At 44.0% G+C, this 15,656-nt stretch overlaps 1 protein-coding gene across 5 annotated transcripts in view; it reads right to left on the bottom strand.

Moving 5' to 3' along the window:
* The window catches only part of FGD3 (FYVE, RhoGEF and PH domain containing 3), a 189,235-nt gene that overhangs the window by 69,435 nt on the left and 104,144 nt on the right, over window positions 1–15,656 (bottom strand). The window lies entirely within an intron of this gene.

The following is a 15,656-nucleotide window of genomic DNA, read 5'->3' as shown; positions in this document are numbered from 1 at the left end:
CATTAATTTATTTAAGGTCAGAATATAGCCAGAGGCTGTACATGACATGGGGCAATCTACATTTTTTTAGGCACAAGACTTTCTATTCGTATCTGGAGTGGGACAGTTTTTAAAGCAAAAATGGAACACATAACGATAAACCTTAGCCTCAGTGTTCAGTTGCTTTAAGAGTTTCCCCTGCAGCCCAGTTCAACAACAACAACAACCACCTTTATTAGCATAACAGCACAATCAGCAAGGGAGAAAACATATATTACCCCAACATTTGAAACATTCCTCTCCTCTTAGAAACACAGCACAGATATTTTGCCACAGTCTCAATAATTTCAGGGCTATGAGAGGACAATAGGAAAAGAGTCTTACCACCATCAGATTGTCCCTCATGATTTTGAAGAAGAGGATCTAACTAAATGGCACAAATATCACAGTAAAATGTGCATTGCAGGAGAACATTTTCAGTATTTTCTATATCCCTTGAACCCCAACCACAAAACCTGTTGGAATATGGAATTTTCTTAAACCTCCCAAACAGCACAGCAGAAGGGAGGACACCAAAGCGAGCTCTATGAAGGCTTTATGAAGGTTAGGGGAAGAAAAATATGTTGCCAAGATTCCACTAGAGGCTCTGCGGGTATATAGATCACTAAGGGTGCGTTGCTATTGCCCCTACAGGAGGAGTCCCTAATCTCAGAGGACAACATCTACTAGAGGCACAGCTACGCAGTTCTTGCAACTCAGTATCCAGGAGTCTTTGTTTAAGTAAAACAAAAGCAGCTTTTTCTGACAGGGAAAGCATCTCATCAAAGCTTATCCCTATAATAGCTATTTTCTTTTCTATAGATGTCAGCCTAGAAGACTGACGAAACTCTGTTAAGACTACAGAAACAAGCCTTTGTCAACACTTGTTTTTTGGTGGGGTTTAGTCTCTTGCAAGGCAGCATTAATCTATTCCAAAACAATTTATCCAACAAGACAGTTGGGATAAGTAGTGGTTTTAAAATGCCATTTTAACTAGAATTTAAATGTTATTAGCCATGCTCTCGTCTCTAGCAGTCTTTGGTTGGTTTCAAGAAACATTGCCGTGTAGGAGACACACATTGGAAGGCCTAAGATTTTCCAAAGGAAGATAGACTGAATTTTTTCTATTTCCTTATTAACAACATCAATCCAGAGTGGTACCCCACAGAGCATTTTAGTAGCTAATTTGTGATTAAAAACTCGCAGGGCTGCTAGGACATACTGTTTGCCCTTAGTGTAATAAAACCGGGTAATCGCTAATACGTCATTATTCATAGATTTCATCACTCCCTTTTTATGAGCAGCTCATGTAGTGTTACAGTGGAAGGGCACTCCTAAGTATCTAAAGGTTTTAACTTGCTCAATATGATGCCCCCTTATAGTCCACTTAGATGGTTTCCACACTTTCCCAAAAACAATGATTTTGGACTTCTGAAAATTTAAGGTCAATGTGTTTAACTCATAATAGTCCATAAAATGATAAAGTAACCTTTTTAGACCTATGTGCGAGAGGGAAAGTAGCACAGCATCATCAGCATAAAGAAAAGAGGGACATGCAGCACACCAAGTTTGGGACTATGCCCATTTATAGGGTTCAAAAAGGGAGCCAAATCATTAATTAAAAGGTTGAATAGTAAAGGTGCTAATATGCTAAAAATCCTCCACGCCTAATTAGAATGTTGTGAGTTAAATCCCCTTCCTTCGAGCATCGAATGTGGCAAGTTGTATTAGTACTCAAATTTTTTATTAGAAGAAGGAGTTCCAAATCAGTTCCTTGATTCCTAAGTTTCTTCCAGAGCAAGTCTCTTGGGATGGAATCAAAGGCACCGTTGAGGTCCAAGAAAGTCACAAATAACTTAGGGTCCTTCCCTTTCCTATATTTACCCACTAAATGGCTTAACACTACACAATGATCAAGGGTCGATTTTCCTCTACAGAAACCAATTTGCTCTATACCCATGATTTGCTGTTCAGACATCCATAAATTGAGTGTATTGGCCAGATATCTCACATATAGTTTCCCAACAGTGGAAAGCAAGCTGATAGGCCTATAGTTACATGGGAGATTGCAATCACCTTTTTTATATACAGGGGCCACTACTGCATTAGTCCAGGCTTCAGGTATTACACCGGTCATATTTATGATCGTAAACAAGGCAGCAAGGAAAGGGGCCCACCACTCAGGGAACGCTTTGATCAGCTCAGGAGGAATAACATCCGGTTTGATCAGCTCAGGAGGAATAACATCCGGCCCGGGGGCCTTCCCTGCTTTAATGCTCTTGATTAATAGTTCAGCCTCCTGAGGCTAAACTAGTAGCCACTCTGGGCAATCAGTCAGATTAAGGTCAGGGTCCTCAGTGGGGCTAACTCAGATACCACAGCCTAAAATTTCCTGGTATCATTATTTAGTGTAGCCTGAATAAGAGGTTCCCAACATTTCAGTGTAAAGGCCACTTGCTTAGATTTATACAGTTGATGCAATTGAGTTTTTAAATGAAAAAATTGGTGGTCTATCTGACCAGGATGCCCTATACTGATGATAGATAGCATGGATATGAGAATTCATATTGCAGCCCATTTACAATAGTAGAAATAAGCTGAGTTAAAAGAAAAGTGCTGAAAGCAACAGAGGAAAAAGCAATAGAGGACAGAAAGATAAGGTGGCAGAGTTATGGGCAAGCTCTGGTTTTGTGTGAAAAACATAAACATGAGAAACAACATGAATCCAACTTTCTCAGTTCATTTTATGTGCCCAATGAAGTATGCTGTTGCTTACAAAAGCCCTTTGCCACAATTGTAAGCTAGTTTTTAAGAGACCATGAGTCTTTTTCACTTTTGCTGCAGCAGACTAGCCTTTGTCAACACTTGTTTGGGGGGGGGGGGGGGGTTAGTCCCTTGCAAGGCAGCAGAAATCTATTCCAAAACAATTTATCCAGCATTTGGCTTCCAGTCTTAGGTGTACAACCAAGTTCAATTCATTCAGATAGTAAAATTAGGCTGGTAGGATTTTTTTAAAAAAATAACTCATCATGTGAAACAACTTTTACCATTTGGCAGAAAAGGGATGTCACTATCTATCACTATGAAATATCTTCTGCCTCCCCCTGAGAAGAAAAGTGATTTCGATAAGTAAAAAACAAAACATCAAGTCTTTGCTTCTTTTTTTAATCATTGCGAGGCAATGTAAATTAATTGCAGAACTGCTCCTTTGTTGATTTCCAGCCCCAGTAAAGCTGATAGTAAGACTTACATTGTTGCCCTTGCAACTAAATCCAAAAGGCTATGAGATCTATGCTAAGTCAATTTGAGGCAGCCTGTGCTTTCTAAATACTGTCTAACATGCCAGATTCACTTTGTACAAAGTCTGCTAATCATACTTGATTGGAACCATCATGCAGGATTTATTTGTGTTCACGACTACCATTTCACACTACTTTCTTCTTAAGTTTCAGTGTTTCTACATCTTTTCCAAGTTAAAAGGACTGGATAAATTTAAATACATGTTACATATCATTAGAGTAACATCTTATTTAAAAACAAAATACCAAATATATTGGTATCCGTATTCCAGAATCAAATCAAAAGCTAACAGAAAATGGTGCTATGGCAACTTCAACTTGTTCCCTCACTCAGTTGCAGCATTTCCCGTTTTTTCCCTAGCTGAGCAGTCCATTTATCTGTCACTTAATTGTATTTTGCTGCTGGCTCAGCATGGGAACTTGAAGGAAAAGACAAGATCACCTCTTTAACTTACTCTTCTAAAAATGGCATAAGAGAGGCTTTAGAATGTTAAAAAATAAATAAGTTTTATTCAATTTAGAGGGGGAAAGGTCAGGTGAAATCAGGGATGAACTGTCAAAGTAGAATCAGATATAACTCTGAAGTAATGTATTATAATCACAAACTTCAGCTCATATGTTTCCAACACATGAGAGTTTTAAAGTTTTTCATAAAGTCTTAGAATCTTCAAGATGAGAGGCTCCAGTTCACTTGAGTTTAACTGACTCGTCAGGTTTCATTTCATTTTCATTCATTTTATTTAGTTTATATCCCGCCCTTCCCACCAAAGCAGCTCAGGGCGGCTCACAACACAAAAATTCGAACATAGGATTAAGTTTTAAAATACATCAATTTACAACATTTAAACAATAAACCAGTAAAAACAGTAAAACAAAGCCATTTACCAAAGTACCATACTACAGCCTTCTATTTGAAATTTTCAAGTACCGATCAGTTGTATGCCAATCGGAAGAGGACTGTCTTACAGGCCCTGCGGAACTGCCCAAGGTCCCGCAGGGCCCTCACCTATTCCGGTAGCTGGTTCCACCAGCAAGGGGCTGTGATTGAAAAGGCCCTGTCTCTGGTCGACTTAAGTTGGGCCTCCTTTGGCTTGGGGATTGCAAGCAGGTTTTGAGAACTCGATCTCAGCACTCTCTGGGGAACATGTGGGGAGAGACGGTCCCTAAGGTAGGCAGGTCCTAGGCCATATAGGGCTTTAAAGGTAATAACCAGCACCTTGTACCGAACTCGGTATATTATTCGCAGCCAGTGCAGTCCCCGGAGCCCCGGCTGGATGTGCTCCCATCTAGGAAGCCCTAATAGCAGCTGGGCAGCGGCATTCTGCACTAGCTGCAACTTCTGGGTTCGGCACAGGGGCAGCCCCATGTAGAGGGCATTACAGTAGTCCAACCTCGAGGTGACTGTTGCATGGATCACCATTGCCAGATTGTCATGCTCCAGGAAAGGGGCTAACTGCCTCACCCGCCTAAGATGAAAGAATGCGGACTTGGCAGTGGCTGCTATTTGAGCCTCCATTGTCAAAAAAGGCTCCAATAGTACCCCCAAGCTCCTGACCTTGTGCACCGTTGTCAGTGGCGCACCGTCAAAGGCTGGTAAGGGGATTTCCCTTCCCGGGCCACGACGACCCAGGCTGTCTTGGCTGGGTTTAGCTTCAATCCACTCAGTCTGAGCCATTTAGCCATGGCTTGCAATGCCAGGTCCAGGTTTTCTGGGACACAGGTAGGCTGGCCGTCCATAAGTAGATAGAGCTGGGTGTCATCAGCATACTGATGGCAACCCAACCCATACCTTCGAGCTATCTGGGCAAGGGGGCGCATATAGATATTGAACAACGTCAGGGAGAGCACCGCCCCCTGAGGCACCCTGCAATCAAGCGTGTGTCTCTGGGACAGTTCACCCCCAATCGCCACCCTTTGTCCTTGACCTTCAAGGAAAGAGGAAAGCCATTGTAAGGCCAGCCCCCGAATCCCTGCGTCGTTTCAAAAGGCAGGAAGATAACTACCAAGTACCCAAATTCCTTCTCCAAACATACCAGGGATCACTCCACTCTTCAGAGCTATCTTCCTTATCAACTGGGCATGGAATTTCTTCTCTCTAACTAGAAGATCTATCTGGCTCAAATGGAGGTCTTTCCTGATCCACCCACTCCTGCTTGCCAACCTCCCCAGTCCTCAGTCAGTATGAAACTGCTCCAGTCAGAGCTAAACTTTCCACAGTCACGGCTAAATTGATATGGAGTTCTCTTCAGCAGTCAGTTTACAAGTCTTTCTGCTCACCTGATGCTAACCAATCAAATCCCTTTGTGCAGTATGTCACTCAAGCCTTTCTGGCTCGGTCCTTCATGTATTTACACAGCACTTATGAGCTTTTATGACACAGATGTATATGATTAATAACATGAAAGTTTTTCTTCTCACAAAGATGATGTTACTAGTATGTTGTACTTCAAAGTTGGTGTTTATTTGTGTTTGTAGTTAAAATTAAAGGCTATTATGTTGCTTAGTATCAAAGAGAAAACACAAAGGAACAGACAAACCATATTGCTATTAATACATTGGTTGAGATATGCCATGGCCATCTGAAATTTGAAACATAATCTTTTTATCTTCTGAGAGCAATGAGAGAACTCCCATATAACAAGCTTATCTACTTTATATAAATATATAAAAGGGCTTCTCTTACTGATACCACTTGTCACTGAGCCAGTACATTTCCATGTATCCTATATGCGCTCTCTCTCCCTCCATCTTCCCTATATTATGAACATGGTTACCTAGCTAAAATAACACAGCACAGTTCTACTCAGAACATCCAAGCATGCTCTGGAAAAATTGCTAGAATTAATGACCATCACCTCTCTTTCATGTCATTTCTTTTTTATATATGTATCAAGGCTAATACATCTCATAAAATGTCAGCAACTCAGAAAACGGAGGCATTATCAAAATTAATAAGCTCCTTCTTGTCATGTTTCATTGGACAATAGATAGATAAGACTTCCAATTATTCAGTCATGTGCTCATCCTGTAATAAATGCATGATGACAGTGATGCGTTGGGCTGTGCAACATGACAAGGAGCATTTAATCTTCCTAGAACTGTACAAAAATTGATGGCCAAGAAAGTCCTCGTCAAGCCCATTTCTTCAAAGGGCACTGAATTATTAAATGGACCCTGAAAAGATGTTTGGAAGGCAGACTTGTTTATAAAAGTACTAGTTCAAAGACACTCATGTAAATATACTTGCCCACTGGGCAAACACTTTTTCCTTCCCCACCACTTTTCAGAAAAGTTGTTAACATCTAGCCTAAGTAAGAGTTCTGAAGACCCTGAAAGTTTACACTCTGATCATTTGCCCTCTTTTTTTTTTTTAAATTGACAAGTGGCATGGATCACTAGATAAAAAAAAAAAATTAAAAGAATGGGGGAGTTTAAAAGGAGCTGTGTGAAGTTCATTCCCTGCTGATATTGACTTGAAAGGGGGATCAGACAGGAGGAAAACAATACCATCCCCAGTGCAAAAAAATAAAAATGATTTTGGTGCTGCATTCAAGTAAAATAAGGGGGAGGGGATTGTCAGCATGGAGTGAAATTGACATGAAATGGCATGGGATGCCTAAAGCTTTGAATCCCGCCCCCCGCACCAATGCTTTAGTGAATAAAATTTGGAGGGGAACGATTTTGCCATTCTCGGAAACCTAACGTTAAAATGGTGGCTGAGCCATATGGACCTTCTGCAAACTGCCAACTTAAGAATTGCTTCAAATCAATCCATTTGGAGGACAGAGTGCAATCCAAACAGGACAGGCTCTAAAAACTGCGAAGACCATGACCAAAGTGCAGGATCAAATTAGAGAATCACAAAGAGAAAACTATGCACATTTGTAAGGAAGGGCAGGAAATTAGTGTTACTATGCAGCTGCACTAGGGCACCAGCAAAAATACCCATTTTTTTTCAATTTAGTGGCACTAGACGAAAAAATCTCACCAGAGCTTCTACTAGAGAACTCCTCTCCCAAACAACTTGCAGTTCTGTGCAAAACATGGTGGGCTTGCAGCCAAATTTGCCCAGGTACATGTCCACACAGGTTGCCAACAATCAGTTTCCAATGCCAATGTCAGTGGGTTCTACTGTGCATTCTGTACACTTATCATGTTTCCCCCCATATTATGAAATCGTGTGACTCCCATATTATGAAATCATGTGACTCTCCCATTTTTCACAGGGGCCGATAACACAGAAGAGAATTCCCTAGTGTTTGGCAATATGGAAAATGAGGCTTTGCAATTGCTTATCAGTTAAAAAAAAAGTCTGGTCAGATTCAACATCAGTTTTCCTCCGTTGCGTGTCTTACTTCTTGTTTCCTTTCATTCAATGAACTAACAATAATTCATGCGCAAAACCTGAATGAGGATTTAAATGAAAGGCGCTCACTGGATGCTACTGTGCAGCTGTGATAAGGCAACTGAGTAATTAAAAAAAACTTTGGATGCCAGCCCCCCCCTCTCCCCGCAACAAAACAAGTGACATTTGGAAAAGTACATCTTTAAAATTGTAGCTGCAAAATAAATACACCGTAAGAAAAAGAATGGTGCATAAGGTGGCCACAGAATCTGAAGTTAAGATTAAAGGCTTACTGGTCTGAAAATCTGCAATAAGATGTGCAATAGGCCTTTCACTTACAACTTGGATTTTTAATTGTATGTTCTTGTATTGCATTGTTAAGATTCTTGAATATTTGTCTTCAAGAATGAAGAATATTTAAACTACATGTAAGGAACAAAAATATTCTAAGATGATTAAAAAAGAGTAAATTTCCACACTGTTTTGTATTACTGTAGCTGGTCCTAATGAAAACAATGTGTGTGTGTGTGTGTGTGTGTGTGTATGAAAAGTTTTAGGGCAACTGTATTTGAAAATTAAAAAAGGATATATTTCCCGACTGACTACTTCAAACAATTCATCACTATGACAAATCTCATTTTGAATATCCCTACTATTTAAGCTGGGATAATGGCTACTACCGTTAACTAGGAATATTTATAACTTTTCAACCACAAAAGAGAGCATTTTAATCTGTTTTTTTAAAAAGTGCCCAAAAGAGGACAGCTAAAAAGAGGACATCTGGTAACCTTAGCATTTCCCTTACTTACTACAGTATATTCGTATCAGCATGCAACACTGGTTTGAGGTTTTCCTTCGTGCTTTTTACATATATCTGCTCATGCTGGTAGCATATCATTGTCCTTTTCGTATAACATTTTGTATCCTTTTGTATTAATAAGATACAGAGCATTTATGCAAAGATGTCAGAATAACTTGAAAAATTTCATTAAACTGGCTGGAAACATTAATTTTAAAAAGTTACTGGCAAATTCAGTATCGTATTGTTTTAATTCCTATCTATATTTGTACACAAAAGAAGTAATGATTACTTTATTTAGTAAAATCCCACTAACATACTCATTTTATTTCCCATAATCAAGACCAGGGCTTTTTTGAGCAGGAATGCATACGAATGCAGTTCCAGCTGGCTTGGAGCCAAGGGGTGTGGCCTAATATGCAAATAAGTTCCTGCTGGGCTTTTTCTACTAAAAGCCCTATATGAAGCAATGGTGATGTCAGGGGTGTGTGGCCTAGTATGCAAATGCGTCCCTGCTGGGCTTTTTTTAAAAAAAACCAAACAAGTCTAACAGAATTGAGTCAAAAATGTAGAGAATATCATGGTTACATAATGCAAAACTTTTCAAAGTAATCTAAAGGATGTGTGCTTAGTTATGAAGTAATTAAGTAATGGATCATAAACAAGTGATACATAATTTACAAAAGATTCCAGATTCAGTTCCTAGTTCCTTGAAATCAATAATGGTTAATTTTTTCTCACAAGACCTCAGAATGGAGGTGATCAACAGACTGTGCAGTATTAAGTTACACAGATCAATTGTCTGGCTCCCTAGAAGGAAGCTCTTTAGAAATCCAGTAGCTACTGAAGAATTTAACAGCATGCAGATTCATCTATTGCAAGACTGCAGATACAAATTTATTGTGAACAAAGTAAACAAAGTATTGTTAATATAAAAGTGATACATGCCAGACATCCTCTCTCTCTCTCTCTATGTATTGCCAGGTCCGCCATTTCCCTCAGTGGCTGTTGCTAGGCAACCATAGTATTCCAAGTTTGGTTCTGGTAAAATACAGAAGGAGGAGGAGACCCCTTCCAGGCCTGTTTTGGCCTTTGAGGGAGAACTCATTGGGGCTAGTCCTGACTAGGGTTGCCAGCTCCAGCTTGGTGGGAAATTCCTGAAGATTTTGTGTCTAAGGAAGCCAGAGCTTGGGGAGGGAAGAAGCCTCAGCTGAATATAATGCCATAGAGTCCACAGTCCAAAGCTGTTATTTTCCCCAGGGAGGAAAGAGACCTGTTGTCTGAAGTTCAGTTGTGATACCAGGAGATCTTCAGGCTCCATTTGGAGGTTTCCTACCTAAGGCCTGGCAGCACTCTCTGGGTGACTTGATGCTAATTAACTTAGCCTACCTGCTTGCTCCTATTCATCAGCAGCCCCCCCATAACAGCCAGTGTGGCATAGCAGTTAGTGCTTCAGAGCAGTGTCTGCCAGACACAGGTTCTTGCTGTGGAAGTTGACTAGGTGATTTTAATCAGGGCTTTTTTGATGTAAGCTTATTTGGTCCTTACTGAGGAGAAAGATTGTCCTTTTACTAGATAAGAGACTGCAGGGAGAGGGGGAGTAGATGGAAAGCTTTATCAGAGGGGCAGATAAAGGTATGTTTATGGTTGGCTGGGAAGGAGAAAAGTTGCCAACTTCAGCTTGGGAAATCCCTGGATATTTGAGGGGTGAAGCCTGGAGACGATGGGATTTGAGGAGGGGTGGGACCTCAATCAGAGACCTCCCTTAGACTTCACCCTCCAATCCAGCCATATCCTCCTTGGGAACCTTATTGCCAATCTCCAGGTGAGGGCTGGAGATCACTTAGAATTACAATTGTTCTCCAGATGGCAGAGATAACTTCCCCTGAATAAAATAGCTGCTTTACAGGGTGGACTCTGTGTCATTATACCCTGCTGAGGTTGCTTGCATCCTGCTTTGTTCCACACTGTGGAGAAAGACCGTATGTTTCCTAGGTAGAAGGTGCAGGGAGGGGAGAGAAGATGGAAAGCTGAAGTGAGATCAATTCCCCTACATAAGATGGCCGCCTTGAGGTGCATACTGTATGGTATACCATAACACAACCATAACACTGTATGGAATACCATAATACAACCATGTTAGGCCAAAAAACCCATATCACACTATAAGTGCACACTGATGCTAAATGCAGCAAGGCTGAATATGACAGGAAAAGGCAACAATTCACTTTTGATTAAAGAATCCAAACTCGAAAACCTGCCAATAGGTCAATTCACTTTTGATTAAAGGCCTCCAAACTCGAAAACCTGCCAACAGGTCACTCAGATCGCATCATGTCCATGCGCCTCCCACTTCAAAACAAGCAGCATGCAACACTCTTCAGTGTGTATGCCCCAACCCTTCAAGCAGATCCTGCAGAAAAGAACGTTCTATGCTGATCTACACAACCTCGTACGGAAGACCCCTACAGAGGACAAGGTGACTACAGGTGACAAGGTGACATCCTTGGCGACTTCAATGCCAGAGTAGGTAAAGACTCGGAAGCCTGGAAAGGAGTACGGCATTGGCAACTGCAATGATAACGGGCGCCTCCTGCTAGAATTCTGCATGGAGCACCAGCTCACCATCACCAACACTATCTTTCAGCAGAAGAACAGCCTGAAGACAACCTGGATGCACCCACGGTCCAAGCACTGGCACCTTATCGACTACATTCTGGTGCGCCAGAGAGACCTTCGAGATGTCTTACATACCCGAGTAATGCCCAGTGCGGAATGTCATACGGATCATCGTCTTGTACGCTGCAATCTCCGTCTTCACTTTAAACCCACACCCAGGAGAGGAGGTATCCCTCGGAGGAAGCTTCAGGTTGGCAGCCTTCAGTCAGCCGAAGTTAAAGCTGCCTTCCAGGCAAAACTCCAGTCAAGAATTGAAGACCCCAGTTGCCCCGCAGACCCTTCTCCAGAAGCACTCTGGGAACACCTAAAAACTACCATCCTGTTGATCTCTCAAGAAGTCCTCGGGTTCTCCACAAGGAAGAACAAGGACTGGTTTGACGAGAACAATCAAGAGATCCAAGAATTACTAGCGAAAAAGAGATCTGCCTACCAAGCACATCTTGCTCAGCCCTCCTGTCCCGGGAAAAAAGCAATCTTTCGCGCTGCATGTAGCAACCTCCAGCGCAAGCTTCGAGACATTCAGAACGAGTGGTGGACCAAGCTTGCAGAGAGAACGGAAGATTTGGTCACTTACCGTGAAGCTTCCTTCTCGGTGGACTGGCAGTGGGTCGGTCCGACTACTGGGTATAGGCTCCTCCTCCTCTTCACAGGGTCAGGTCTTCAAACGATCCGGAGGGGGGGAGTGGCCTATACCTCCCAGCTCCCGCCAGGTGTATCCAAGCCGCAACCCCTTAGGAATAAAAAAGTTCCACAACCTCCCCATTCACATACAGAGACAGATGAACAAGGAGAATCGTTTATTACGCTTCAATACACCACCAAAATAGGAGATTGAAACAGAAATATTGCCAACACAGAAAGCAATATTGTTCAGGAAAGGAACAGACAAGGCTCCAAGATCCATCTCCCAAACCCAGGAAGCCGCTCAACCTCTAACGGGCGGGCCGGACCGACCCACTGCCAGTCCACCGAGAAGGAAGCTTCATGGTAAGTGACCAAATCTTCCGTTCTCTGGTGGTCTGGACAGTGGGTCAGTCCGACTACTGGGACGTAACAAAGCTGAACATCCCCGAGCGGGACCGGCTTCCCTATTTAGAGTGCATGCTGGAGCACATGCCTCCCAAAGGCTGCCTCCGCTGAAGCCAATTTATCCACCTTATAGTGCCTGGTAAAGGTATGTACCGATTTCCAGGTCGCTGCCTTACACACAGCTTCTAATGATGGAAAGGACCGATACACAGCTGATGTTGCCGCACCCCTCAGAGAATGAGCCATGATCCCATCTGGAGGGGTCTGACCTTGGGCCTTGTAGGCCAGGACAATACATTCCCGTAGCCACCTGCTAAGGGAAGAAGTGGAAACCTGTCGTCCCTGTGATTTTTTGCTGAACGAAATAAACAGAGAATCAGACTTTCTCCACTCTTTTGTGCGCTCAATATAAAAACTGAGTGCCCTCCTAACGTCTAGACAGTGCAACTCCCTTTCCTTAGAAGACTGAGGATTGGGGCAAAAGTTCGGAAGAACCAACTCCTGGGACCTATGAAAAACAGAATTGACTTTAGGAATAAAAGATGGGTCTGGTCTCAGCACCACCTTTTCGTTATGGAAAACACAGAATTCCCTGTCAACCGACAGGGCCCTCAATTCAGACACTCTCTGTGCCGTGGTGATGCCTACCAAAAAAAGTGTTTTGAGGGTTAATTCCTTGATTCCACAGGAAGCCAGAGGTTCAAAGGGATGCCCACACAAGGCCCGAAGGACTACATTCAATCTCCACGAGGGAAACCTGTGCACCTGTGGAGGTTTAAGAAGAGCAGCACCCCTCAAAAACTTTTTAATATGCGGATGCGCTGACCAGGTCTTATGCCCCCGCACCCCTTGTATGGACGATATAGCCATTGCAACAGGTTTGTCTTGGCATCCTCCCCTGTAAGATCGGGATTCTGAGCCTCTTGTTGAGGTGTCAGGGCTCCTGATAGTAGAGGCAAGTCAAATTCGCTTGGGGAGTTGCTCTGGGAACTAGCCGCCATTTTGCTGCACACCAGATCCCTATAAGGGAAGTGAGAGAAGAGACACTAGCAAAAAGGGCGGGAAAAAACTCAAAATGGAGGGCAGCAATTTTAAGCTTCGCCCTCTGGCTGATCTAGCAGCACCTTGCCCATATCCAAGGGCTCCCCGTCTGTCAAGCATGCGAAGCTAAGCAGCCCAGGGTCCAGGCTTGCGATCAGCCTGCAGGAGAAAGGAACCCTTTCCCAGGCTCTAGATCGCCCGCGCAGGTCCTCCCCGCCGCAGCCTTTCTCCTCCGCTCCGTTCCACTCGTGTCTGGGTGGAAACGGAGCTTCAAAGGGCCTCTCCTATGGCAGATTGCCTCAGACGCCCTCCGCGCCGCCGCAGGGTCTACTCGTGAGTAGCCTTGCACGTTCGTCCGTCTGCCGGGTTTGTCGGGGCTCACCCCTACGCTCCCAAATGCCAAAGTTTTCAAACAGAAAATTTTCTTTCCGGATCTTCTGCACTGCTTCAGGAGCGCTAGAGAAGAACCCGTCCTGCTCATGCAGGGCCGGGAAAAAACTGGCGGGAGCTGGGAGGTATAGGCCACTCCCCCCCTCCGGATCGTTTGAAGACCCGACCCTGTGAAGAGGAGGAGGAGCCTATACCCAGTAGTCGGACCGACCCACTGTCCAGACCACCGGAGAACCCAGCTGTGTGCAGACACTGGTGATTTAAGAGGGTTCTACGAAGCCCTGAAGGCAGTATATGGCCCATCATATCAGGCTCAGAGTCCCTTGCATAGTGCAGGCGGCCAAGTGCTCCTCACAGACAAGGCATCCATACTGAACCGGTGGTCGGAGTATTTTCAGGTTCTCTTCAGTGCCAACCGCGTAGTTCAAGATTCAGCAATCCACCTCACCCCACTTCAACCAGTGAAGACAGAGTTGGATGAGATCCCCACCCTAGAAGAGACTGTTAAAGCCATCAAGCAACTGAAAAGTGGCAAGGCAGCGGGAGTTGATGGAATCCCACCAGAGGTCTGGAAGCATGGGGGCACAGTACTACATAGCACACTTCACAAAGTACTTGTCACCTGCTGGGAACAAGGCAAACTACCACAGGACTTTCGCAATGCAATCATCATCATTCTCTACACAAGAACAAAGGGGAAAAGTCAGACTGCTCCAACTACCGGGGGATAACCCTGCTCTCCATCGCAGGCAAAATCCTTGCCAGAATACTCCTGAACAGACTGGTGCCCACCATTGCAGAAGAACTCCTCCCAGAGAGCCAGTGCGGCTTCAGAGCTAACAGGAGCACCACCGATATGGTATTTGTTCTCAGGCAGCTCCAAGAGAAATGCAGGGAACAGAAAAAGGGTCTATATGTGACTTTTGTTGACCTTACCAAAGCTTTCGATACCGTTAGCAGGAAAGGCCTGTGGCAAATCTTGGAACGTTTAGGATGTCTCCCAAGGTTCCTCAGCATGATCATCCAGCTACATGAAGACCAGCGAGGCCAAGTCGGACACTGCAATGACCTCTCGGAGCCCTTCCCAATAGGCACAGGTGTAAAGCAAGGCTGCGTTCTCGCGCCAACTCTCTTTACGATCTTCTTTAGCATGATGCTTCAAAGAGCCGCAGTAGATCTAGATGATGACGATGGTGTCTACATCCGCTATCGCACCGATGGCAGCCTGTTCAACCTGAGGCGACTAAAGGCTCATTCCAAGACAATGGAAAAACTCATCCGAGAGCTACTGTTTGCTGATGATGCTGCACTCGTCTCCCACTCGGTATCAGCTCTGCATAATATGACGTCCTGCTTTGCAGAGGCTGCCAAGCTATTCGGCCTAGAAGTTAGTCTGAAGACGACAGAAGTTCTCCACCAGCCTGCACCCCAGGAAGATTATCACCCTCCCTGCATCACTGTGGGTGAATCAGTTCTGAAGACAGTCCAGCAGTTCAGCTACCTGGGATGCATCATCTCCTCAGATGCCAAGATCGACAAGGAGATTGACAACAGGCTGGCAAAGGCAAACCGTGCATTTGGCCGACTGCACAAAAGAGTGTGGAGCAACAAGCATCTGAAAAAAGGCACAAAGATCAATGTTTACAAAGCGGTTGCGATGACAACCCTCATCTACAGCTCTGAATCGTGGGTTTTATACCGTCATCACCTGCGACTCCTTGAGCGCTTTCATCAGCGCTGCCTTCGCACCATCCTCAACATCCACTGGAGTGACTTTGTGACCAACACTGAAGTCCTCAAGAGGGCGGAGGTTACAAGCATCGAGGCACTTCTGTTGAAGACGCAGCTGCGCTGGGCAGGGCATATTTCTAGGATGGAAAACCACCGCCTTCCCAAGATTGCTCTGTATGGCGAACTTTCCACTGGCCATCGAAATAGAGGGGCACCAAAGAAGAGGTACAAGGACTCCTTGAAGAAATCCCTTGGCACCTGTCGCATCAACCATCACCAGTGGTCTGACCTAGCCTCAGATCGCAAAGCATGGAGGCACACCATC

Source organism: Heteronotia binoei, chromosome 5 (assembly GCF_032191835.1).
Source record: "Heteronotia binoei isolate CCM8104 ecotype False Entrance Well chromosome 5, APGP_CSIRO_Hbin_v1, whole genome shotgun sequence".
NCBI lineage: Eukaryota > Metazoa > Chordata > Lepidosauria > Squamata > Gekkonidae > Heteronotia > Heteronotia binoei.
Note: the sequence above shows the minus strand (reverse complement) of the source record. Positions and strands in the feature narration are given on the sequence as shown.